Source organism: Equus quagga, chromosome 9 (assembly GCF_021613505.1).
Source record: "Equus quagga isolate Etosha38 chromosome 9, UCLA_HA_Equagga_1.0, whole genome shotgun sequence".
Classification (NCBI taxonomy): domain Eukaryota; kingdom Metazoa; phylum Chordata; class Mammalia; order Perissodactyla; family Equidae; genus Equus; species Equus quagga.
In genome coordinates this window covers 24,356,544-24,382,186 of record NC_060275.1, presented here as the reverse complement: position 1 = coordinate 24,382,186, position 25,643 = coordinate 24,356,544, and the positions used below count along the sequence as shown (strand labels likewise).

At 40.4% G+C, this 25,643-nt stretch overlaps 1 long non-coding RNA gene across 1 annotated transcript in view; it reads left to right on the top strand.

The window, feature by feature from the left end:
- The window catches only part of LOC124245003 (uncharacterized), a 38,618-nt gene extending 13,698 nt beyond the window's left edge, over positions 1 to 24,920 (top strand). Inside the window, exons 2-3 of the long non-coding RNA XR_006890161.1 lie at positions 5,933 to 6,040; positions 23,907 to 24,920. This is a non-coding gene — a long non-coding RNA (uncharacterized LOC124245003). The remainder of the gene's footprint in view (positions 1 to 5,932; positions 6,041 to 23,906) is intronic.
- The last annotated feature ends 723 nt before the right edge of the window (positions 24,921 to 25,643 follow it).

The window sequence follows — 25,643 nt, the reverse complement described above, 5'->3', positions numbered from 1 at the left end:
TCTGATATAGCACCAGAAAATGATAGGATGGTGTAAAAATAAGATTGGGCAGGGTTCCACTCTGCTGTAAATGGGGTCACTTGGAGTCAGAATAGACTTGATGGCACTAACAACAAATCGTTAACCTAGCCTGGCACTTTCTACGCATCTGGCACTCAGCTAAGCACTTTAAAAATATAATGTAATACTTACAATCACACTATGAGGTAAGTTCTAATATTATCCCCATTTTATACTTGAGGAAAGTGAGGCTGAGGTTAAGTAATTTCCCAAAAACTCATAGCCAGCAAGAGACAGAGTCCACAAACCTAATTCCAGAACCCAAGCTCTTAGTCTGCATATATTATAATCACCCCAGTTCACACAGCTAAAATGTGAAAGAATGGAGGCTCAAACCCAAGTAGCCTGACTAAGAGGCCTTACTTCTTTTCACTGCACCACGTTTATATTTTTGTCTATGCTTAGCTATCTTTTCACCAGATGTACTGAATTTAGGGCTAGCTCTTTTTCTTCTTGGAGACAAGTGGGAGTCAGGAGCTCATAGCCTATTGCTTAGTAGTTATGGATGCTACAGTTTAGGCTAGTTATATGCATTTATGGGACAATGAGACTTTGTGGTGTATTTAGATGTGGAAATAGTCAGAGGCACTTTTAAAAATTCACACTTGTAAACAACTGTGGCAGGGAGATTACAATTATATCTATTTCAAACACTACCAAGTTGCATTTGCCTTTTTTAGACTTTTTGTAACAATGGCCTCAACTCTAAGCACTGATCCAACAAGCATACAGAGCAGTACAGATAGAAACCGGGGTGGTGGGTTCAGAGTCCAATTCAGAATCTGAAGATTCCCGCTTCATCATTTTGCCCAAGGCCTACTTGGTCATTTATTTTGTGGAATTTTAGATTCAAACTAAGACACGGGTTAAATAAACCTCTGGCAAATGCTGTGGAAACAGAACGATATAAGTCACCTCTTTGAGAGTGGGCACTACTAAATCAGAGAATGGAGTCACTTTGCGTATATTAAAGGAAAATTATGAAGTAGGTCACTTGGATGTCAAATTCCTTTGTTCCAGATACTGTGTGATTGACAATGATCTCGTTCCATTGGTTGTATTTTTCTTTTTCATAGTCGATTGCACTTCCTGGCTTCCTTGGAGTTTGGTGGGGCCATATGACCAGTCTTGGCCAATGAATTATGTTTGGAATTGTGTGTGTCACTTCTTGTGAGAGCATTGCATTGACAGTGTACTACCCTCCGGAGCTCTCTTTCCCTCTGCTGTGGCCCAGCAGTGAGCTTTATGCAGCTGTTCTGTTGTCCTGATTCCTAGAATGAGGGTGTCATGCGAAAAAGCTGACACAAACGATGTGTAACATGAGCAAGAGATCAACTTTATCATTTGTTTAAACTATTGAGATAGGGGGGTTGTTTGTTACCCGAACAAAAGCTAGCCTATCGTGAGGCCAATGTTATCTGTCAGAATGTTGTATGGACTAGCTAAGCCCAAGAATCACCAGGATAGTCCCGAAGAATAAGGTGGGGGGATGGGAAGACTCTCCTTTCATACTAAGCTTTATTGTAAAGCTATAGTAATTAAAACAGTATTGTTAATATGGTAAATAAAATGACCAGTGAGAGAAAAATGAGAGTCCAGAAGCAGCCTCAAGCATATTGGGAAATTCTATATTTGACATAGGTAGTGTTGCAAATCACTAAAGGAAAATAGAATTCTCAAGAAATGGTAGTGGGAAATTTAGTGTTTCATATGGGAAAATAATGAATTTAGCTCTCTATCTTGTACACAAAAACCAATTCCCGAATGGATTAATGACTTAGATGTGAAAGGTAAAATTTTAATACTTCATTGGAAGCTTTGAGTAGGGAAAGAATTTTTAAGAGATAAAAGGATTAAGTTAGATTACATTAAAATTAAGAAATCAAAAGCCTCCATCAAAAAATGTGAAAAGAGAAGCCACTCACAGCAATGCATACAATTTGCAAAGGATTACATATCAGAATGAAAAAGATAACTGGATAACAATTCCGTCCATAGAAAAAGATCATAGACATTTCACAGAAGAGGAAACACAAATGGCAAATAGAAGAAAAGACATTCACATCATTGTTATCAGGAAAATACTAATTAAGTACTCATAAGCGCTCAAAAATTAGGAAGTCTGTTAATACCAAGTGTTAGTGAGGATGTGGATCTATGAGAATTCTCATGTACTCCTTATAGGAGTGTAAGTTGGTACAATTATTTGGAAAACAATTTTTCATTCTCTTATAAAGCTGATTATTTCATTACTCTGCAACTGAGCAATTTCATTTGTATGTGTCATGAAGAAATGCTCTAAATATGTACACTAAGACATATGCAATTGTCCAGCCACTACGGAAAACAGTATGGAAATTTCCCCCCAAATTAAAATGGAACTACCATATGATCCAACAATCCCCCTTATGAGTATATATCCAAAGGAAATGAAATCGATATCTCAAAGAGATATCTGCATTCCCATGTTTGTTGCAGTGTTATTCACAGTAGACAATATATACAATCACCCTGTGTCCATCGATGAATGAATGCATTAAGAAATGTGATTATATGTTTATATGTATATTAGATATATAATATTAAGCCTTAAAAAAGAAGAAAATCCTGTCATTTGTGACAATATGGATGAACCTGGAGGACACCATGCTAAGTGAAACAAGCCAGGCAGAGGAAGACAAATACTGCGTGATCTTATTCATATCTGGAATCTAAAATCGGCCCCGTGGCTGAGTGGGTAAGTTCGCGCACTCTGCTTTGGCAGCCCAGGGTTTCACTGGTTCGGATCGCCTTGCTGAGGCGGTGTCTCACGTAGCAGAACTAGAAGGACATACAACTAGAATATACAACTATATACTGGGGGGCTTTGAGGAGAAGAAGAAAAAAAGAAAAAAAAGATTGGCGACAGATGTTAGCTCTGGGCCAATCTTAAATAAATAAGTAAAAAAGTCAAACTCATAGAAGTAGAGAGTAAAATGTTGATTGCCAAGGGCTGGGGGAAGGGAGAAATGGGGAGATATTGGTCAAAGGATACAAACTTTCAGCTATGCAGGATCAATAAGCTCTGGAGATCTAATTCAGCATGGTGATTGTAGTTAATAACACCACATTTTATACTTGAAATAAGCTGAGAGTAAATCTTAAATGTTCTCACCACACACACACACACACACACATACACTCACAAACACACAATAGTAACTTTTTGGGATAATGGATATGTTAATTAGCTTTATTGTGGTAATCATCCACAATGTATACGTATATCAAAACATCATGGTGTGTACCATGAATACATGCACACAATTTTTATTTGTCAATTACACTTCAACAAACCTAGGAAAAAAAGACATATGCACGAATGTTCATACCAACATTGTTTGTAAAAGCAAAAATCCTGAAGTAATCAAAATACTCACTCACAAGAATATGATTAATTTTGGAGTATCTTTTAAAGGGAAAATTACACATCTGTGAAAAATAAATGTATCATATATGTGATTCATGTGTCATTATGGATGAATATTTGAATGCTCAATGAGAAAAACTGTCATAGATTAGTACATACAGACTGAAACCATTTTTAAAATGCTTAAAAACAAGAATAACTAAACAATATATTGAGAAGGAAGCTGAGAAATGAATGAGCTAGGAAAGAGCAGATGTAGATACAATGCTTTTGGTAATATTCCAACTCTTAAGGGGGTGATAGATCCACGCATGTTCATTTTATTATTATACTCTCCCCTCCATGTATGTGTCACATATATAACAGATCTTACATATTTTTCTCCCAAAGATCTTATATAGGAAGAAATCTTCAAATAAACGTCCAATGAAGTTTGAACAAAAGATCTATCTTCATTGGAAATCTGTTTTCAGCAACATGGAAATTCTTTATTCTCTAACCATCTTTTAACAGTGTTCAAAATTAAGGTCGCCTTTCCCAACATTTTTCATTTCTGATTTTAATATTTATGAATGCTTCTGAAACTCTCAAATAGTGAATAAAGACTCAGTGAGTAAGTGAATAAGAAGGACCCTGTCCTTGGCAACATACTCTTTACCTTGTCTCCTCCTCTTGTCTCGCTTTTTTCCATTTTCTTTAATTTCAGCTTAATTGTTGATAATCCATGGCTCTATAGTTGTTATTGATTTTTCTTTCTTGGTCATGCATCATTTCTAAGACATTTGCCTGTAAAATACTTCTTTTTTGTCAACATGAAAACTTTTCAAATGATAGCTTGCTTTTCTAATATGTTAACCTTTTTCAGGTAATTCTTCCATGCCTGTGTGTCAGCGCTTGGAATTTCCCTGGGAGTCTGATAATAATCACAATAGCTAATGTTTATATAGCACACACTGTGTGCCAGGTTCAAGTGTAAGGGTTACCTCATCCAAGCCTCACAGAAGCCCTCTGATATTATCCCCATATTGCAGATGAGAAAGATGAGGCAGAGAGAGAGTAAAAATCACGAGTGGCAAACCTGGAATTCAAACCAAGAGTCTAGTCACAGATTCCATTCTTCTAACTCCTACATGCCTTTACCAAGATTGTTACCTGATTTGCAGGTGTAGGACTGGCTCTATCTGATCCTGGAACATACAAATATGACTAATCTAGCCTGCTAGATTAGTTTGGGGTACAAATACAGTCCTATTTCTTTTTAAAAAACTAATTAAACTTAATTTTTCATTGCATGTGTAATAAACTTACATGATTCAGAATTCTAAAAATATAAAAAAGATGATGCAGTCTAAAATGCCTCCTCCTGCATTCTTCACCCAGCCACCCAGATTCTCTCCCCCATGCAATCAACCTTATCAGTTTCTCAGACCCTGCAGAGAGAATATTTTATATACAAGCGAGGATGTACATTAAAAAAAATCCTTTTGAATACTAAACATTCATTTTGCACTTAACTTCATATCAAGAAGTATGCTAAACCTTTTCATTTAATCCTTCCAACAGCTCAATAAGGTAGGTTTTACTATATCCCCATCTTGCAGATGAGGAAATTGAGGCACAGAATAACACAATTGTATAAAACGCAGCTGGTATTTGGACCCAGAGAGTCTGACTCCAAAGCCCATGCTTGTTGCTTCTCCATTTTTAGAGAAAAATGAGATAAGCAGATTCTTTAAAGCTTATATAGGCCACATAGGCGAAAAATTATCTCCATTTCTCCAGAGAGAATAAAATGTGTCCTTGTCTATTTCTTTTTTCAAGCATCTTTAGTGAGATATAGTTTGTATACCATAAAATTTACCCATTCATAAAATCACCCATTTAAAATGTACAATTTAATGATTTATAGTATATTCACAGAGTTGTGCAAGCATTACCACGATCGAAGTTTAGAACATTTTTATCATACCAGAAAGAAAGGCTGTGCTCATTAGCAGTCACTGTCTATTTGCTCTGCTCCCTCAGCCCTAGGCAACCACTCACACACTTTCTACCTCTATAGATTTACCTATTCTGAACTTTCATACAGATGGACTCATACAATACATAGCCTTTTATACTGAGTTCTTTCACTTAGTATAATGTTTTCAAACTAATTGTTCAACTCCTAATATGTCCTTTTAGCAGGCAGTTAATATTTCCATCTTATAAACTTTTCCCCGTCTCCCATTTCCCAGTCAGTTCAGATTCTGGTGCAATAACTAGAGAAAGAGATCAGCCCTGCCGGCCCTTTTGCGGTTGCTATATGATATCTCATTTGAAGGCTGATCTTTCATGTTCCGATGGACTCTTCTGGACCGTGGAATGATACTTTTGCTCACCTAGAGTGCCACAGGCTTGATCTCTAGGACCTTGTCGTTGTTGCTGATTGTATTTGCACGCTCATCCTCTGCGTTTTCAAAGCAGGAACCATGGTGTCAGATGACCCAGTCTAGAAGTGCTTCTACTCCAGCCTGGACCAGAACCCTCAGATTCTTCTGTTGGAACTGGGACACCAGCACAGTCTCATTGGTGAGTTTACTTTTAAGGTCCCTGGGGGTCTTTTCTGGCCAGCAGAACTTGGATCAGACAACCCTAGTCTACTTTAATAGTCTTTCTTAACTTTGAATTTTAGGGAGCCAATGTTGGGGTCTTTGTTCCTTCTCTCCCAAAACTCGCGAGAAAAATCAACTGAACTTGGTATACCCTTTCCTGGCACCAGTTCTACACTTTAAAAGCCGGACTTTGTTAGAACATTAAAAAATCTGTTATACACACTTCTAGAGCAATGAGTGCCTATTAGATAAGGGAGACCCCTTAAAATTCTTCCTTCACTAAGAAAAACCCTTTCCAAGGTGACTTGCTCTATCCAACTAGGCAAAGAAGTAGAGCATTACACAGTGTAAGGTTTTGCATCTGATAAATCATTTCTTTTCATTTTTTCAAACACCGCCTATTGCCTTGGTTTAGTGCTTCCCCCCCCCCCCGCCCCCAGAAAGATTAGCCCTGAGCTAACTGCCGCCAATCCTTCTCTTTTTGCTGAGGAAGGCTGGCCCTGAGCTAACATCCGTGCCCATCTTCCTCTACTTTATATGTGGGACGCCTGCCACAGCATGGCTTGCCAAGGGGTGCCATGTCCGCACCCGGGATCCGAACAGGCCAACCCTGGGCCACCGAAGCAGAACGTGCGTGCTTCACCGCTGCGCCGCCGGGCCGACCCCGTGGTGCTCTTCACAGTCTTCAAACACGTTTGCTTGAACTTCAGACTTGTGTTTGTGCATTGAATGTGATAGTCTGGACTTGAAATTTTACTCATTCACATTCATTAAACTCTCATATTCCCTTTTCAAATAAATGGATTGTCTTGCCTTTTCGGGGTGTGGTGATGTGTAGATTCGACATTCTGTAAATTCCATCAAATTTTCTTTTCTCTTTGACCAGTGAAGAACAAGAAATTTAAAAGTTTAAAGAAAATTGGCAAAGATAAAGTGTAGAGCAGTTTGAAAGAGATTCACTTACTCTAAGTGCCCCTGCAGACGACGTTAGCTGAGTTACTGCCAGCTGTGGTGAGCACATCGGCCTGCCAATTGCAACGCTGAGGCATTGCTTGCAGAAATTAGAGGTCATCAATATGGGGTTTGATCTTTAGTGTAAAAGTAGGGAGCATCACAAGTTCAGCAGGTTTAAATTCAGGCTCATCTACATTAGAATTATGTGATGGATATTTGCAATTTGAGAAAGTTTACTGTACTAATTTTGTGGAGTTTTTTTCCTTTTAGTTCTCTGCAAGGTGCATCTACTTTTATTATAATAAATCTCAGCCAGTCTATGAGAGCAAAGAGGAGCCAGGCGAGTGGAATTGCAAGAAATTACTTATGTTTTCTTTAGGAGGAAAGTAGATGTTCCACATATCTGATTTATGATTGCTTACTGTGAAAGATTTCTGACTATATTAGCCCCAAACCAGCCTCTATTTCCTGGCTAAGATTTAGAAAGGGCCAAATAGTTGACAAATAGAAATGGCAAGAAATAGGATACATTGGAGAATATGAGGAAGCCATTTGGGGTAAACCTAATTCAGCCTGACTTTGTTTTTCCAAAAGGGCCTGACATGGCTGTTGAGCATGCATTGTATATCTGCTTTAAACATTTCCTATGGCAAAAACAAATGCCCTTAAAATAAAGGTGCAACTCCCCCCACATTGGCATTTCTGTAAGGATAAGCATCTCTCCCTAGGCTAGGAACTGATTGCTGTGCTCACCTGTGACCACCCGGCTTGAGACAACAGACCTGTCACCCTGCTGTGTCCACAGAGACAGCAGACCTACTACCTGCTGTGTCCATCAATCGCTGTCGATAGAGCAGTCTTGTGACTATTGTGAAAGGGACATTTCAATCATATGTGAAACATCCTCTTTGAGGGTATATAACCTCTGTGTACACCCCACTTCTTTCGTGCCCCTCCTTCCTTCGGGAAGGAAGGCCCTGGCCCATGGTCCTCACATTTTGGCTCAGAATAAACTCATCCAAATTTTCATTTATCGATTTGTTATGGATTATTTTCATCAACATGGTAAACGTGGCAGAGAGTCCACTAGGAAGGACTTCAATGGTTGGATCTCTTCTTCTAGGACTTTCCAGGGTGAGGGAGACCCTAGAGCAGACAGGGAGCAGAAGGAGCCTTGATTTACCTGTGCCTGAGCTCCTTCTTCAGGCCAAGTGCTGTGTTAGGCACTTTCCATAAGTGGAAAAAGAAAATTAAAAGCCATATTTTTCTATTCATCATTTTACTAGGTCACAGTTGTGGCTGACCTGTTGCTACAAATCTCAACAGATTTAAAGAAAATAGGAGTAAAAAAGAAGACTCAACCCAAATGACTATGGGACTAGAAAGCCTTGGGCTAGTTCATTATCCTTTGTTTTAAATGTAAGAGAGGAAGTTGAACAATATTTACAAATCACTTACCATAAAATGGCAAACGAGAAAGAACTTTAGCCAGGTCTGACCAATATTCTTTTGAAATTTTATCTGTACATATTCTAAATTATTAAATTTCTTACTATCTGATTTGCTGAAAAGGATAAACTCTCCTGTGATGGTCTTCCAGTTAAGTACAAACGCTTCTTGCTATCTCCTGTAGAATGTAACCCTTAACCATATGGTTGCAATTATTGCAAAAGTTTACATTTTTGGTAAGAAATCTCATTTACTTGTTATAAGTTCAAAAAGAAAATGTAATCTATTTAAAAATGTTGTAGAAATCGAATTAATTTACCTCAATTTGAATGTACACGCTGTGACAACTAACTCATTGTTTATGACATAGTTAACTTTATTCTGCCACCTGAGTATATATATATGGCAAGAATTCACTTGTTAGTGGAAAGCATGAATGCCCCATATTTTGGCTTTTCTTTCTATGCCACCTTGAGCAAAACAAATTAGTGATTCAAACAGATCCATTTCTAATCACACTGTGAAGTTCGTTTTGTTGTCCCATGTGTTATTATTTTTAGTCCTTACAAAACCCCTGGGAGAGAAATGACGTTATCACCAGGGAGATATGTCCTGAGGAAACTGAGGCTTAGAGTGGTTAAGCCCTGGTCCCGGGGAACAGGGGAGGTGTCAGAGCCAGGAAGCAAACCTGGATCCGTCTGTTCTCATGACCCGGCTCTTTTCATGTACCATGGTGCCTCTTGAGAATTCTCGCCATTAAATTCTGTTAAAAGACCTACAGGAAAAGTGTCTGTCCTCATAATTCCATTTTCAAGGTTGTAAGCTTAAAGCGTCCTTTATAAATCACAAAAACCAGCAGCTTCGATGTAAGGCTTGTAGGTGGTGGGATGCAGCGGCTATTACTTCTGCTGCTTCAGGGAGTTCAGCAGGATTTGGGTTCTGTTCACATTGACTCTTTTGGTTCTTCGCTGAATTGGTAGTCCTGTTGGGGCAGCCATGAAGGTGAATGAGCATCAGTGGACAGCTTGAACAATCTAATTTCCAGTAAGAATTCAGATTGTCTTTCATAAATCCTGCTTCCTTGGCATCACTCTTCTCTGTCTTTTCATCACCAATTTCACTGCCACTGCTTTTGTTCGCTTACTCATTTTCTCTTGCCTGAATGATTGTCAGTTTCCTCAATGATTTTTCTACTCCCAGCCCTTCTTGTATATCTACCCTAAGACTGGATTTTCTCATAATCAGAACTCATTCTATTATCACCCTGCTTAAAATCCTTCCATGACTCCCCATTGCTTTCAGGATAAAGTATCAGCTCCTTAGGGTCTTGCACAAAGTTCTCCACAACCTTAATTTTCAGATCTCAACTCTCTTGCCATGAACATCCTATTCTCCAGACGTATCTAAAATACTTACAGAATTCTGGACACATTGTGTTATTTAATGTCTTCATGCCTCTCTTCATGCTTCATCTTCTTCTTGGAACACCTCTGGGCTCTCCACTCCAAGGTCTATCACTGTCACAACAGGCAACTCTATGGGTATCTGTTTTTATCTGCCCAGCATCCATCCACTTCTGTCCCTATGACAATAGTGGAATTCCGGTGATGCTTCCAGCCATGAGATCTGTTGTATTGATCACAGGGGTGAGTATGTGACCTCAGGCATGGGCAATCACAGAACCTTCTTGAATCTAAGGACTAGCCCAGGGGTGGGCATGTGGACCAAGTCAGGCCAATCAAAGTCTTCCCTGAGATTTTTCATTTGCAAACTATAGAATTTTCTCTTGGATTCTACTTCTACTGCTTTTGTTATGATATTGTTAATAATGTCAAAATATTTAAAATCCTACAAATTAATTGCATAAATGTGGCCCCAGAACTACTTTTGCCTATGTTCCCTGACACACAGAGGAGGCTGAAGAATCAAGCTGGTGTTCAGAGTGAACCAGATATGAGAGGTAGTGAGGCCTGGGAGTGTTAAACATCTGAGATTTATCTTTTATTAACCAGTAGACCTGGGCAAAGTTAATGAACTTCCCTAAGCTCTGTATTTTGTAATCTATAAAAATGAGGAAAATAAAAGTAACACTACTTACCTAATAAAGTATGTGAAATAATGCATATAAAGTGCTAACACAGTGCCTAGCACAGAGTAAATGCTCAAAAGATGTTGGTAGTGGGGGCCAGCCTGGTGGTGCAGCAGTTAAGTTCACACGTTCCACTTGGGGGGCCTGGGGTTTACCGGTTCAGATCCTGGATGCAGACCTATGAACTACTTGTCAAGCCATGCTGTGGCAGACGTCCGACATATAAAGTAGAGGAAGATGGGCATGGATGTTAGCTCAAGGCCAGTCTGCCTCAGCAAAAAGAGGAGGATTAGTGGCAGATGTTAGCTCTGGGCTAATCTTCCTCAAAAAAAAAAAAAATGTTGGTAGGGACTGCCCTTACAGCTAAAGGTAGGAAAGAGGGTCCTCTTCTTTCTCATTCCTTAGTGACCCTGGAGCCTCTCCTGCTGGTGTTTAGGCCTATTTATCCTTGACAGTGGGCTAATTATGGGACCATTTCCCTTTCCTTAGCATCCTCTTGGCACATCTATCAAGCTAATTACCATCTTTTAGCCGCGCACCTTACTCGCCTTTACTTCATTTGTTTGAGACGCTTAAATAACTTAAATCTTAATAAAAATACTTTGCGAACATTTTCATTTAATTGCAATAATATCAAAATATTTAAGGTTCTAAAACGCCTGAGGAGATGGTACCAGTGAAGATGTTTTTTCCCTTACTGGAAATCTAATACATTGTAACACAAAACAATTTTGAGTGTTTTAAGCATCAAATTACCAAGTGGGTATGTTATAGTAAGGGTGCATGTAACAAGGGTATTCTGTATGCAATTTAGCCTACTCAGCACAAGTGCTCCAGGAAGTTGCAATATTTTTCTCTTATTAACAGACTGACCTCATATTTTTATGGGAAAATTGATAAACTTTCCTTCTTGGTGTCCTCTTAGGATGCATATGAATTGTATTTTAAAGTGGGTAGCCAGTAACCTCATTTCATTTCTCTCTTCTATGTCTGACCCAGCTCTTTAAAGAAATGCAGCATCAGCATCTCTCTCATCTTTTTCTTTAGCTTGCCTGAGATCTAAGTGAAATCTCCCAAAAATCCATTGGGGGTGGAAGACACTAATGACCTTCACTATTTCTCTTTAATTTTGACCTGTTTGCCTACCCTGGAGAGCACAGTCATTGGAAAGAGCAGACTGGATGATGGCAAAGTAATAGAAGAACCCTGGACAAAATGAGGGACCTACATCCTAGTCTTGGTTCTACCATTTGCTGTGCGACCAAGAATAAATCCCTTCTCCTTTCTCGGTATCATTTTCCTCATCTATAAAGTCAGAAGCTTTTACTAGAGGATATTTAAGATCCATAACACAGGGATGCTCTATGGCTTAAAGGTAACTTTAATATTTCAGAATTAATATGAATGTGAATTGCTCACTCTTTCCCCCTGTTTGACTTTAAAAACATTGGGCATTGTTTCATTCAGGCTTTGCTAATTGCAAGGAACAGAAACCCATCAGACTAGTCCAGATATAAAAGAAGGTTACTGAAAGACTATCTTGAAGGCATCCCAGGATAGAAAATGAAGTTCTGCCCGGCCACAGGGGAACTAGCTGACCCATTCCAGTCTGAGGAGACCTCAAGGATTCTCATGTCACTTCTTTTGGGCATTTACTCCATTTTCCTGCTTCCTTCTGCAGACTGGTTTCTTCTACTTAATTTTGGATTCTTTGCTCCCTCATAATTCTGAGTTGTTGTGACATAATGCCAGCCAATGCTGACCAAACTCTATGACCTTGAACTAAAAGGTTCTATACTTCCCATGATCTAATTTCCTCCGACCCTTAGAGCTCTCTTTCTTCCACAGCCTTAAGAAAGGGCCCAGTTTGGGTCAGATGCTCATCCCTGGTCCAATCAGTGGTGGCCAGGGGTCATGTGGTGCTCAGAGCCACTCGGTCAGGAGCTGTGGACAGGGCAGTTTCTTTAAAAGGGAATGAGAACAGTGAGACAAGGATGGGCACGTCTACAAGAGGCCTAGGACAATCTAGTCCAGGGGTTCTGGGGGTGAGCTAGACCTTTGTATCATTTATCAAAATGCACTGGTGAGATCCGGGTTGGGCAGACACTAATGAGCCTCCTAGTCATTCAAGCACTCACCCATACTCACTGAACTCCTCCATAGAGGGATGACATCTGTGTACTCGGTCATCTATGTGGAATGCCTGGGAGGGGCCTATCACAGAGCGCATGCTCCAGAATTGATGGCTGCTGCTTCTCAAAGAACTTCAATGATATTGTGGAGACGAAATAACCATCTATCCAGTGAAATACAGGAAAAATGAAATGGATCATTGGATTTTAAGGAAGGGAGAACTCATTGCGGGCTGGGGTTGGGGTCAGGAAAATCTTTTCCGGTTTCTGTTGAGCCTTGAGTGGTTGGTAGAATTCGTATAAAGTATGGAGAGGGAAGAGTGAGGAATGCATTCAGATTTCAGGAATATAAAAAGGCAGGGAGCCCAGATACCGAGATTTGTGGAGCAGAGAGTAGAGGGTTTGCCGAGTGAGTCGCGGAAGTCCCAACCCTTCAGGATTTAAGAACCTTCCAGGCACGACTCATCAGTTGGTGAAAGGTAGAGCAGCTCCTTGCTTAGGCAGACTCTAAGATGTAGATCGAGAATACCTTGACTCAGAAATACTGTCAGCAGCCCAGTTTGCCATGAATCCCATCGATAAGGCTCTTTATGAACCGATGGTAAGATGATTTAAAAGTTTCATTAGTTAAGCACTGAAAAGGTACCTGTAGTCCTACTTCTCAGAAGGAGGAAGCCTTGAAGGTAAGTAGAAGCCCTGGGAACGGGTGGGAGCTGGCCAGTGGGCATATTTATGACCTAGAAAGTGGGCTGTAAAGGGCAGAGTTGGTTCTAGCTTGAGACTGTTCTGTTGGGATCTAATAGAGAATGTTGCCAAAAAGCTTTTAAGAATGAAAAAGTGCATTATAAAGGCAAACGTGTGTTCTGTATTGCCAAATGGAAAACTTATTTCTTCTCTAAGTTTCCCCATGACCTAAAACTCTAGTGTATCTTGAGTTTAAAAGCTACTTATATTTCCGGGGCCAGCCTGGTGGGGTGGTGGTTAAGTTCGGTGCATTCTGCTTTGGTGGCCTGAGTTCATGGGTTTGGTGACCTGTGTACAAAATAGAGGAAGACTGGCACAGATGTTAGCTCAGGGCCAATCTTCCTCAAGCAAAAAGAGGAAGATTGGCGACAGATGTTAGCTCAGAGCCAATCTTCCTCACCCCCTCCCCCCCCAAAAAAAAAGCTGTTTGTATTTCTGAGTAAATATAGGATTCACCACCTTGGGGATGATGGAGATGTATACAGTATCACTGCTGTGTCATGCCATTGTGGAACACACGTATCCCCGTGCATCAGTTATCCATTGCTATGTAACAAATTACCCTAAAACTTTGCAGTTTAAAATAATGAACATTTGTTACCTCCCAGTTACTGAGAGTGAGGAATCCAGGAATGGCTTAGTTGAGTGGTTCTGGCTCAGGATCTCAAGCGAGAATGCACTTAAGCTATTGGCCAGGGCTGCAGTTATCTGAAGGTTTGACTGGGGCTGAGGGGTCTGCTTCCAACTCACTCACATGGGTTTTGGCAGGTCTTAATTCTTTGCTGGCTGTTTGCTGGAGACTTCATTTCCTCACCACATGAGCCTCTCATAGATTGCTTGAGTATCTTTATGATACGATAAATGGCTTCTTCTGGATTGACTGATGAGAGAGAGATCGACAATCCCCAAGACTCAAGCCACAGTTTTTTTATCACCTAGTCTTGGAAGTGACATGTCATTATTTCTGCTGATTGCTGTTGGTCACACAGCCAAATCCTGGTACAATGTGAGAGGCAGGAACCCTTGGGGACCATCTTGGAGGCTGACTATCATACCCTGAACCTTTTTCGCAAGGCAGCTAACTTCTCTGAGCCTCATCTTTCTCTTTACTGAATGAGAATAAAAATACTGGCTAGAGGTGCTAACTTCATGGGCTTTTACTGAACATCTGGTGAAGCGATGGATGACAAAGACCTTTGTAAACTGTGAAATATATTGGATAAAAAATTTGGTGTCACCGACCTGGTGGTGAGGACTGGAAATCAATGGCTGTGGAGAATTCCAGTCCAACAAAGGGAGAAACATGGGCTATTTTAGGCCACACTGCCTTCCCCCACCCACAGACACTCTAAGCTCCCTCTAGGGCATGGCAGATTGAGACCCTGTAGAAGTTGGGGTTAATGTGTTTAATTTTTTGTGTGTGTAATAAACTTTATGTTTCTAAGAAAAATAACTAAAGAAACAAGACTCACTGCAAGGTTTAAAAAGTTTTTAGACATCAACTTGTTCTCACCATACAATTTGTTAACGAGTCGATTGTCCATGAATTAAAAGCATGTGGATTCAATTTTACTGAAATGGTTCATAGCTTGGAAAAATATATTTTGGGTTGCACTGAATGCAAGGACATTGAATAGTGTAGCCTAATAACAAACGTCCCATGTCCTGAGCTCACATACCCTTATTCAGGCCAGCATCAGGGCCTACCAACAGGCAAAATGTTCTTGTCCAAAACCAGCTGGCATCATTTCTCATTTGCATGTGTGGGGCCTGCCTCTTGACATGATCAGAACTGAGTTTAGGAAGATCAGTTTGACAGAAATGTGCAAGATTCATTCAAAAGTAGAGGGGCCGGAAGTAATGGTCAACTGGATAATTTCACAGAAATAACCATTCTGGTCAAGCAACTTAAATAGCTGGGAGAAATCTAAAAATCATTTTCTTTGAAGTGTCAAAGAACTAGAAAGATAGTTGGGAACTATCAACTGAGAGCTTGGTCTAGATGAGAAGCTAGAAAGATGAGATCATCGTTAAAGACCATTTTGTTTTTGGTGGCATTTGATGAACTTGAAGAGACATGTTCTGTAAGTGGATTTTCCTTTTGGCTCTCAAGCCCATTTCCAGACTCTGCTCCATACCTCAGGGGGCACAAAGTCTGACAACTCCATTTCCCAGACTTCCTTGCCAGCTGACTTGCTGTTAGGTTCTGAGAATGGCAAACACTAGTAGAAAACTGAAAGTAGAGGAAAGGAATGAGAGTGTAAAAATTAACTCATGTTGACCAAGTAAAAACTGCCTTGGCATTCATCAGGCTGACATCACAGCCACAGATAAAGCCAACTGCAAAGTTAATGGGAAAGAATCTTTCTCCAAGGACATGCTCCAGCTCTAAAGCATCATAATGACTTTTTTCTTTAAGTGGCCACTGCTTACCAGTGAAAAATATTTTTCTCTCAAATCACTTGTTGTTTGAACCTATATCAGTAAGAATGAAGCATCTCAGTTTTGCCTGAAGGATTTTAGCCACTTTGATATAGAGAAGTAACCTCAATTTTCAATCCATTTCCAGTTTCAGATTAAGTGGTTTCTAAACACAACATGCCACATTTATCTCAATTTTTTTGTTTCTAAGGAAACAGGACCTTGAATCCACTTTACAGTCCAGACATGATGTTGATCCCTTTACTCACAGGCCTGCTTTGTTTTGAGCCTATCCAATCATTTAAATTTCACCTAAGCTCCATCCTTCTCCCGGTACTATAACTCTATCATTTCTGTTGTTTGGTGAGATGCTCTATGGTTCCTCTGGTGTTTCCCTTGCTGCAACAGGTCAATAAATCTGACTTTGTAGGACTATAGTGTTGCCCCTGTGGGTCTTATGCTGATGAGCTAATAGAGGAAGAAGCCGTTTTTACACCTCTGACGGCAGCCGTCGGCACCAACAGCTTTGGTGTTGGCTGCAGCATGAGTGGAGTTAACTCCTGAGCCTCTGGTTGAAGCAGTGGGTCAGTTTCAACAGCAGTGGCAGCAGTAGTGGCAATCGTGTGGGTTAGCAGGCTCCAAAACAGGGCATGAAGCAGCTTCCTGATCTCTGGGTGACTTACCCTTTTTCATTTGTTTCTCCAGTTCCTCCAACATTTTTACAACCAATTCTCTGGTTATGAACAACTACATTTCTCTCTCCTAGAAATATATAGAGTGTTTCTTTTTTCTTATTGGTCACTAGCTGATACAATATCTGAGCTTCTGAGTTGCACTTTGGCAGTCTTCTGGGATTAGAGAGAAAAGCAGTAGGAATCTAGAATCCATCAAGGATTTCACCCTGGGAGGTAGGGCTAATCAGAAATGAAACAGCCCGCATATGCACCACAGCTTGATTTCCAGTCCTCTGGGTAGACCAAGAGCTTCCAGTCTTGAAATTGGATTAAGATGGTCCTGGACTACTTAAGCCCCAAAGGCTTCTTAAGTTAATCAGTTTTGAAAAATTCTCAGTCTTATCTTAAATATTGCTTTTGCTTCTCTTTCAGGAATAGCAATTAATTGTGTTACATATTCTAACTGCATATTGTGTCTCTTACCTACCCCTCTGTATTTCCCATCCTTTTGTCTGTCCATGTTAATCTGGATAGATTCTTTTAACCTAACTTTCAGTTCAATAATTGCTCTATTTTTCAATTCTAGAATTTCTAAGTTTTTTCCCAAATCTATTGTTACTTTTTTTAGTTTCTATTTCCTCGCTGAACTTTTAAAAATTAGACTTTGTCTACATTTTTGATTTGTATGCTCTCACTAGCATACTCAAAATATATAAATCAAAAATTGATAGAACTACAAAGAGAAATAGAAAAATCTGCAATCATAATGAGATAGGATAAAATATCTCTTTCAGTAATTGATAGAAGCAGACAAAACATTAATAATATAGATGATTTGAACAGCACAACTAATAAAACTACTTCATGCCCATATATAGAACACTGCACTCAACAATCATAGAATGCATATTATTTTTTAAGCCCACATGGAATATTTACAGAAATTGACCACAGACCTATTGGTTTATTAGGGAAGATTAGTACCAAAGATGTCAGTTCTTCCAAATGCCTCTACAGAGTGAATGCAATCCTCATCAAAATACCAGCCAGATATTTTCCAGAACCTGACAAGCTGATTCTAAAATTTGTACTAAAATTAAAGACTGAGAATATTCAAGACACTCTTGAAGAAAAAAACTTTGGAAAACTTGGCCTACTCACTATTGAGACTTATAAATTTATAGGAAATAAGATAGTGTGATATTGGCAAAAGGATTGAAAAACAGACCAATGGAACAGAAGATGATCCAGATATTTATTGACATATGTATGAACATTTGACTTGTGACAAAGGTGATCATAGATTACTAGGCAAAGAACGTCTTTGCAATAAATAATGCTGGGGTAATTGGATGTTCATATAGACAAAAGTGAAATAGGACTCTTTTCTCACACTTATAAAAAACAATTCCAGGTAGATGCAGATCTAGGTGTGAATGGCAAAGCATACAAGCTTTTATAAGGTAATATAGGTTAATGTCTTCAAGACCTTGGGGTGTGGAAAATCAAGACTCAAAAAACTCTAACCATAAAATAAAGGATTGATATATTTGACTACATTAAAGTTAAGATCTTTTGCTCATCAAAAGACAAATAATGAGAGACAAAAGGCAAACCACAGGGTGGGAGAATATTTTCATAACACATATAACAAGTAAAAGGTTCGTATCTAGGATGTATTTCAAAACCCCTTCAGATTAATAATAAAAATACACGTTATCCAAGAGAATAATAGGAAAAAACTTAAACAACAATTTATTGTCTAGCTTCTATCACTAGAATGTAATTTCAGTGAGGACAAAACATTTTTGTCTGTTTTGTCTGATGTACCCTAATGCCTAGGACAGTGCCTGGCACATAATTATTGCTCAGTAAATATTTATTGAATATTCTCTTTTAACTCTCATAGCAAACCTGTAGGTGAAGGATTACTATTATTCCTAGATTACAGTGAGAAAATAGAGGCTCAGGGAGCTCGTAAATGGCTAGCCTGGGTTCACTAGGTAGTAGATCATAAGGTCAATACCTTCAGATGTCAAAGCCCACTTTATTCCCTTGTCCTACCTGCACCTCTTTACAGTGCTGCCAATGGCCAGTCATGGGGAGTCAGGTAAAAGTATTTCAAAGGGAAATAATTCAGGCCCCGGTGACTTACACTTTTCACAGAGGGCTACACCGAGTCAATGCCAATGGCTCAAAAACCTGGAGATGGACATAATCTTCTTCAGTGAAATTGTACATCCCATTCATCTAATTTAACAGTTTCCAGATGAAGTGGTTCCCACAGGGGATGGCGCTTGGTAGTCTCCATTCCGCAGGGTAAAGGCAGAGGCTTTTTTCTCTGGTTTAGCCAATTTGTTCATTCCTGATGAGACAAGCAAAATGAAAACCAAGGCATTCTTCAACTGCCAACATTCAAAAGGCTCCACTAAGAGCTATCTCCCTTTGTCATTACTCAGCACTGCCAGTCTTGGTTGTCAGAAGCTTCTGGGCTCGATGTATAATAAACGCAAAATAGATTATTGGAACTATGAGACCTTATATTCATGTATTCATTCTTAGATTTAAACAATGTGATAAAGGACAAAAGCTCATGAAAATGCCAACCATTTATCTCGAGTTCCACGTATGCCAATCTGTGCTTTACAAAGTCAGCCACAACAGCAAAGTGCAGCAAGCTGACTTATAAACCCCAGTATCTGGCACAGAGAATGGATATGCTCCAGTGCTCCTAAACAGAAGATGGAGAGACTCCTATGAACAGCCAATTTAATGAAATGATCTTTGAAAGAAACCAGTAGCACATTTTTTATTTTTGCAGGGAGGATTTTTTTTTTTCAGTATCTAAGGGAAATTAGTACTAGACATTTTGAGAGTCATGCAAGAAAGATGCTCCCTTTGCTTTCACAGAAATTCAAAGATGTTACTGCCATGCTAAGCATCAAATCAGATTTGTTGCTTGATTAAAGAATAGGGCTATCTTGTGTCTTTGTTCGTATATTTTCCATCTATTACCACTCTTCCTTTCACTTTCCAAAACCTTTTCCCTTCTTCAGGGCCCATCTTCCTTGCTCTATGGTTTAATATTTCCTGCTTCCTTGGGTCAGGTGGTTGGGAGAATAAGAAATTGTGGCTGGGTATTGCTGGAACAGAGCTGTTGACCTATCTAGGTAGTTAGCCACCAAGCAATGTGACCAGCAGTCCAAAATATAATGGCTCGAAACCTGATCTCCCTGGCATTGCTATCCACAGATATTGATCACTTGGTTGTGTCATGCCCAACAGTCTCTGATCTGTGGTGATCCTTCTAGATAGATGGCTACCAGTGTCTTGGTTTCAAGGTCCCCAAGTTGAACGTACAGGAAGAGATTCTGCAAGGATGCTGACAAGATTGGTAGATTTGTCAAGTTACCAAGGATAGTGGGTTGAATGTTGGCCCAAAGATATGTCTAGGTTCTAATCCGTGGACTCTATGAAAGTGACCTTTTTGGAGAAAGGCTCTTTGCAGATGTAATTAAGTTAATGATTTTGAGATGATATCATCCAAGATTATCCAGGTAGGCCCTAAATCCAATGACAAGTGTCCTTACAAGAGACACACAGAGGAAAGGACACAGAGAGGAGGAGGCCGTGTGAAGATAGAAGTAGCAATTGGACTGATGCAGCCACAGGTCCAGGGATGCCTACAGCTACCAGAAGCTGGAATAGACAAAGAACAGAATCTCTCCTAGAGACTCTGGAGGAGATGTGGCCTTGCTGACACCCTGACTTGATGCTGCTTACCTCCAGAACTGTGAGAGAATGAATTTATGTGTTTTTAAGCCACCCAGTTTGTGGTAATTTGTTATAGCTGCCCTAGGAAACTGATACACCAGGCTGTGGGACTCCGACTCAAGCCAGGTTACAAGCTCACCAGGGACCAGGTAAAACTAATAACCAGGACTGAAAGAAGCCCAGTTATAGGGATGAGACCTTCAAAAGAGGACCAGATATAGAGGAGATGCTGAAGATCAATGAATGCTTGGTTGGCCAGGAACTCATCTAGGCCATAAGACTAACTTCAAACATCCCACTGATGGGAATGTGGTCTATGTTAGAACAAAAAGCTCAGTTATTGTTGATGAAAGCAAATGGCGTTTCCCAAACTATGAGTCACTACCCGTTAGTTGGTTGTGAAATCAACTAAGTGAGAGACAATAGTGGGTTTTTTTTTGTTTTTGTTTTTGTTTTTAAAGAATGGAATAAAGAACATCAGATTGCATGACACATGGTCAGGGTAAGGATTTGTATCAGTAGGATACTGTCAGGAAACAGATGACATTCAAATTGAATAACTTGAGGAGAGCTTATTAAAAAGACTATTTGCAAAAGCAGAAGCTGCAAGAGATGGTGCATAATCTGGGCTTAGGAATAGCAGGAGACCTTATCATTCCTAGGCCTGAAGAGGTAAAGAGACAGAGAGCTTCTAGAATACTGTAAGGAGAGGGCTACCTGACAGGAGCTGTGATCTTCAGGAGAGGAAGGGAGACACCCCACAGCAGGCTGGCAGGTGGGAACTGGGATAAAAAATGCCCAATTCCAATCCCCTCCCACCACCCACATCTCCTGCTGGTGCCTCCATTGGCCAAACTCACCTTTGGCTGAAGAGCAAGAGAGTCTAGTGACATGGCACATGCATGAGTTGGAGAAGGGTGGAAAGTGGACCAAGAAGAGCAAAAGGAACAAATCCCAAACAGTACTGTTTCTTGGTGCTTTTGTATGTGAGTTCTGAGTTGCAATAGAAAGTATTTTTATTACTCTGCATTGTGGTCAAAAAGTGGAGAAAAACTGGGATAATGGATGGAATTGTCCTAGAGCTGCAAGCTGAAGGTTTTCAGAAACTTTCAGTCTTCCTTGTAACTCCAAACAATAGTGATTCCTCCTTGTACAGGATTCTGTGGCTCCTACTGCTCATTGTGACCCTTGATTATATTTTATTTGGCACCTATTTTATGTTATTGTTTAAAATTCTTTGTTTCAGATTCATAGATCAGATCTCCCCATGATATTCTAAATTCCTTGAGGGAAGAAGCAGGGTCATGGGCTTTTATGTCACCTCTGGCACAGTGCTCAGGGGATAGTGATGCTGGTCACCCCACAGACATCTAATTACATATGAACTGGAGAAGACCAAATTGCCTTCTGGTCTTTCAATCAAACCTGGTGCTCCAGACTTTGGTTCACTCTGAGGAAGATAGAATGAGTTGAACTTAAAATCTCATTTCTCCTAAGAAAAGTTTCATTTTAATGGGCACTAAGGCTGTAAGCTAAAGCCAAAACTCATTTGGAGTTACTAGACTCATTGCAACGCTCACAGGATCCATCTTTGAATTTTTCCCCTTAGGCTTTGGTGTTCTTATCTGAACTGCAAACCCAGAAACCATCCAGACCGTCCCTTTCCAATTGTATTTCTGAGCATCTCAGTTCTCGACAGAGCTGAAGCATGTAAAAGAAAGCTCTGAACCTGGAAAATAGGTGTTCTACATCCTAGTCCTGGTTTTTGTCAGTAAATATTTGGGGAATCTTGAGCAAGTAAACTTGCACCATCTCATCATCAAAGCCACAAGGAGGTACTGTGATGCTAAAGAGAAGTGGCAAATGTGGGTTTTGAGATTCAGAAAGGAAAGTGCCAAGGATACAGACGCAAGCCTTTTTCTATCTTAAATTCCTTAAAAGAAGCCAAGTTTACTTCCAGTCTCCTTCAAATTCTTCTCCACTCCTTCACAAATTACACACACACACACACACACCCAGGAGGATCTCACTGACCACTGGTGGGGTGGACATCAAGTTGTCTTCAGTGGAAGCATGAATGAATGTGAAATCAGACTTGGCCTGAGGAAAACTACTCCCAAGTCATTACTAGTTTTTCCATATACGCAGATTGGGTTTGGAAGAAGCCATGTGGATTCTAATAACACTGAGCAGGGAGGAAGTGGAATAGGGCTCAGGATATATGTTTTATATTCCTTTCTTTCGGTGAAAATTGATATTAAGGGGTTTTGAAAAACACACTGTTGGTTCAGAAAATTTTAAAAAACTGTGTATTTTTCAAAGCCCTTTAACATCTCTTGTCCTCAAGAGTGAGTAGATGGGAAAGATGTTACTGTCTGTTATGGGTTGAATTGTGTCCCCCCCCAAAAAATGTATTGAAGTCCTGACTGCTGGTATGTGTGACTGTGACCGTATTTGGAAACAGCGTCTTTGCAGATGGAATCAAGTTAAGATGAAGTCATATTTGATTAGGGTGGTCCCTAAATTAGCATGACTGGGGTCCTTACAAGAAGAGGAGAACAGACACACACAGAGGGGGAGGATGGGGAGAGACACAGGGAGAATGCCACGTGACAATGGAGGCAGGAGTGGAGGGAAGCATCTATAGGTGAAGGAATGCCAAGGATTGTCAGTGGTCACCAGAAGCTGGGAGAGAGGCATGGAACAGATTCTGCCTTAGAACCATCAGAAGAAACTAAGCCTGCTGACCCCTTGGGTTGCAGTTTCTATCCCCCAGAACTACGAAAGAATAAATTTCTGTTGTTTTGAGCCACCCAGTTTGTAGGACTTTGTTCCAGCAGCCTTAGCAAACTAATGTACTATCTCACTTTATAGCTGAGGAATATGAGGTACTTTTAGCCACTACCAGCTTCTGTATAACTTTTATGATCTCTACTCTGAATGTTTCAAAAGTTACGGACTTTAACATTTTATGATATAGCATAATGTGTCTGGCATATATTATATATTTGACACTTTTTATTATACTACCTGGTTTTCTCTTCTGAAAAATGTTGGGGCTGGATTTGATGCTCTCAGAATCCCTTTGAGCCTATTCTCTGATCCTAATACCCTGCTTCACAAAATCTCTGGGAAAGAAGCTTGTTAAAAATGAGGTCAGATAAGCAGAGAGTTGGAGAGTGACCTGTTTCAAACTTTGTCTCCCAGAAACTGAAGTCATTGGATGCAAAAACTCTTGGTGATGCTGAGATTTGTGAAAGTCCGTGGCTGAGGGAGAGGCTCTGACAACAGGGAGCGTCTGGTCCCATCGAGGAAAGACAGGGAGCAAGATGCAGGGAGATGAAACCATGACAAACAGAGAGATGCATAAAAAAGCCCTTCTTCAGAGATGCTGCCTGCCCCTCCCCCAAAGGGCCCAACGCCTTTTTAAAGAGCAGGTGACAGGTTGCCTTAGGGACTCTCAGAGCCAGACGCAAGGCAGAAGCTTGGCTAAGATCCTTTATCCTCCCTCTGAAAAGCTGCCCTCAGTCCCTTGGAGTCTGCTTCCAGTCATACCGCCACAGCTTATTGGCTCTTGTTTTCTTTCACTCCTTTTTTCTTTTTCAGAAGCTCCTTACAGGAACGGTTTGCCAGGCGGCTCGGGGCCCTGCTGTGATGGCGAGTCTAACAAGCTTGTCGCGCTGATTGATTAAACACGACAGGCGCCCGGCGACAAGAGTGTGAAAATTCCTTGCTCTGATTGTCCTAAGGGTCTGGCACACTAATGAATGGGGTCTGATGACAGCCCAGCTTCTCGAGTGCCTCCTCTTTCCCCAATCTGGGTGACTCTTCTGTTTTGAATACATCTCAGAGAGCAGTACAGAGTTCTCAGCAGGATCTGGTGCAATGGGGCCAGAAAGATTTTTTTAGCCCAGTTTTGCTCTCAAACATTCTCTGTACAGTTTATGGGCAGAAGGTGATTCCACCTCAATCAGGTACTGCCACCAAAGTCACCTGCTGGTAAGAAATGGGGAAGAGTAAGCTTCTTAAGTCCCAGATATTTAGGCCTGGTGTTCCAAACTGGGACCAAACTGGGAACCTCTGAGAGTCCTCTGGGAAGACCTGGGGGTGTAACTTCTTCCAGCAAGATCATCTGTTCATGGCTTAGTTTAGGAGATTGGGTTACAGTAGGCCAGTTATAAGGACCTGGCTATACGATGAGAACTGTCTTAGTAGCTGCTGTGGATTGAATTGTGTCCCCCAAAAATATATGTTGAAGATTAATCCCGGGTATCTGTGAATGTGACCTTATTTGGAAATAGAGTCTTTATAGATGTAATCAAGTTAAGATAAGGTCCCCATTGATTAAGGTGAACCTTAAATCCAATATGACTGATGTCCTTATAAGAAAGGGAAATTTGGACACAGATACTCAGGGAAGAAGGCCATGTGAAGATGGAGGCAGAGATTGGAGTCATGTGCCTACCAGCTAAGGAATGCCAAGGATCACCAGCAACCACCAGAAGCTCGGAAAGAGGCATGGAACAATTCTCCCTTATCGTCCTCAGAGGGAACCAACTCACTTTGATTTCAGGCTTCTAGCCTCCAGAACTGTAAGAGAATAAATTTATTTTGTTTTAAGCCTCCTAGTTTGTGATAATTTGTTACGAATTAGGAAACACACACGGTAACCAAGCTAATCTAATGTGGAACCACTGAGGTGCTGGTTGGGTCCTTCTTGCATACCCTCTGCATGCGGGTAGGACTAGTTTCAAAGATTAGTAAAGGACTGAACCAAAAAATGTGATAATCGTCATATGTTCTCAACTGATATGTGTGGCTGGGGTGCTATGAGGTAGATTCAATGTGTGTGTTGGTACATGTTATAATTACCTAGACACTATTACCAAATGTATGTGTGTGCCATAATTACCAAGACAAGATACATTTGCGAACAGACTGGGGAAATTTGACGCGCTCTTTCTATACCCCTCTTCCCTGTCCTTTAATGCATGGAATTCTAATTCCTCATTCTCCCACCCCAACTCCCTCATCTTTCCCAATACACAGATTAAGAAACGCTGTATAAGAGGAATGTAGGGGCAAAGAGATGAGGAGGTCACTGCATAGTTCACAGTTCATCTGATACCCTGTCTTAGTGAGGGAAATGCTAGATGATGTAACAAACAAACCCTAAAATGTTAATGTGTTACATAGTAAAAGTTCTTTTCTCACTAATGCTCCATGTAGGCATTCCTGGACAGCAGGCTGATCTCCTCCACACGGTGATTCAGGGACCCAGGCTCCTTCCATGTTGTGGCTTACATCCTTGATGGCCTTGGAGTTTTGCGCTCTAGGCTTCTG